The 1,962-nt window shown below is 46.1% G+C and overlaps 1 pseudogene across 1 annotated transcript; it reads left to right on the forward strand.

Moving 5' to 3' along the window:
* Nucleotides 1-261: 261 nt before the first annotated feature.
* LOC102435839 lies at nucleotides 262-1,203 on the forward strand (annotated as a pseudogene). The gene has a single exon (XR_001347054.2). The product of XR_001347054.2 is annotated as a 60S acidic ribosomal protein P0 pseudogene (transcript).
* The last annotated feature ends 759 nt before the right edge of the window (nucleotides 1,204-1,962 follow it).

Below are 1,962 nucleotides of genomic sequence, written 5' to 3' on the forward strand. Positions count from 1 at the left end.
ACTGAGAACAAAGATTCACAAGCGTATGTGGATGAAAACATGGAGAGTAACGCTGTTGTAAAGTTTTTTAAACAGAAAAAATTTTCTGGAATGGCATTCCAAGTTCTCAATAGTTCGTTTTCGACACTATTGAAATTGCTCCTTCCCTCTCTCGTCAATCCATGTCTATGGTCTTTAAGATAACTTGTTATGTAAAATTATTTATTTATCTAAGATGCACCTACACTGAATTTATCTGAAAAATAAAAAAGTCGATATTAAGAAAAAAAATTGTAGCTTTCGCCAGGCGTCCTCGTGGGAGTGACATCGTCTTTAAACCCTGCGTGGCAATCCCTGACGCACCGCCGTGATGCCCAGGGAAGACAGGGCGAGCTGGAAGTCCAACTACTTCCTTGAGATCATCCAACTTCTGGATGATTGTCCAAAATGCTTCATTGTGGGAGCAAACAGTGTGGGCTCCAAGCAGAGGCAGCAGATCCGCATGTCCCTCCGCGGGAAGGCTGTGGTGCTGATGGGCAAGAACACCATGATGCGCAAGGCCATCCGAGGACACCTGGAAAACAACCCGGCTATGAGAAACTGCTGCCTCATATCGGGGGAATGTGGGCTTTGTGTTCACCGAGAAGGACCTCACTGAGATCCGGGACATGCTGCTGGCCAATAAGGTGCCAGCTGCTGCCCATGCTGGTGCCATTGCCCCGTGTGAAGTCACTGTGCCAGCCCAGAACACTGGTCTGGGGCCAGAGAAGACCTCCTTCTTCCAGGCTCTAGGCATCACCACTAAAATCTCCAGGGACACCATTGAAATCCTGAGTGATGTCCAACTGATTAAGACTGGAGACAAAGTGGGAGCCAGCGAAGCCACACTGCTGAACATGCTGAACATGCATCTCCCCCTTCTCCTTTGGGCTGATCACCCAGCAGGTGTTTGACAATGGCAGCATCTACAACCCGGAAGTGCTTGACATCACAGAGGAAACTCTGCATTCCCGCTTCCTGGAGGGTGTCCGAAATGTTGCCAGAGTATGCCTTCACATTGGTTACCCAACTGTTGCATCAGTACCCCATTCTATTATCAATGGGTACAAGCAAGTTCTGGCTTTGTCTGTGGAGACTAATTACACCTTCCCAATGCTCCTCGAGGGCTGGGACTGCCTGTTACATATTTTAGGACAGCTTCATGTACCACTTGGCATAGAGTGATCATTGCCATATTTATTTTTAAAAGAATAAATTCACATTATTTTGTCTTGAAAGATGAGTAGAAATGCAAAGGAAAGAAAAGGGGAAAGTACTACACATGTAGAGAGAGCAGCATAGTGAAAATATGGAATTGGGAAATTCAGGGGGATTTTTAGGGAATGCAGTGAGTTCATTCCTGGAGCTGAGGGTGACTTGGGGTGGAGGATAGTGACAAAGGAATGCTACAAGTGTGGCCAAGGATCAGAGTGTAGAGGGCCTGTGCTCTCTGCAAAGAATTTGGACTTGATTCCATAGGCAATAGGAACCCTTTCGAAGTTTTAAAGCAGGGGAAAATTAGATCAAATCTGTGTTTTAGAGGGATCACTGGCAGCAACATAGAGATCAGCTGGAGTGAAGGAAGGTTCCAGATAACCATCGGCCCTTTTGTGAGTGGAGAATGGAGGCACAGACAGGCACTTAAGAGAAAATTCAGAGTCACGTTATTGTTAAGAGAATAGAAAGAGTTAAAGATGACATCAAGGTTCTTGTTTGCTTTGAGCACTGTGCAAGAAACCAAGCTAGGAAATATAAGAAGGGAAGCAGGGGGAAGGAGAGATGAGTGATTCAATGTTGACTACTCCGAGTTTGAGGAGCCTACACATTTCCAGGGTGAGCCCTGTGTATGCAGTCAGTAAACGAAGCCCAGAAGAGATGTTGGGGCCAGGGGTATAGTTTGGGGAGTGGAAGTTGGTCTCATTTAATTGGATGAGAAACCCAGTT

This window comes from Myotis lucifugus, unplaced genomic scaffold (assembly GCF_000147115.1).
Source record: "Myotis lucifugus unplaced genomic scaffold, Myoluc2.0 scaffold_11067, whole genome shotgun sequence".
Lineage (NCBI taxonomy): Eukaryota > Metazoa > Chordata > Mammalia > Chiroptera > Vespertilionidae > Myotis > Myotis lucifugus.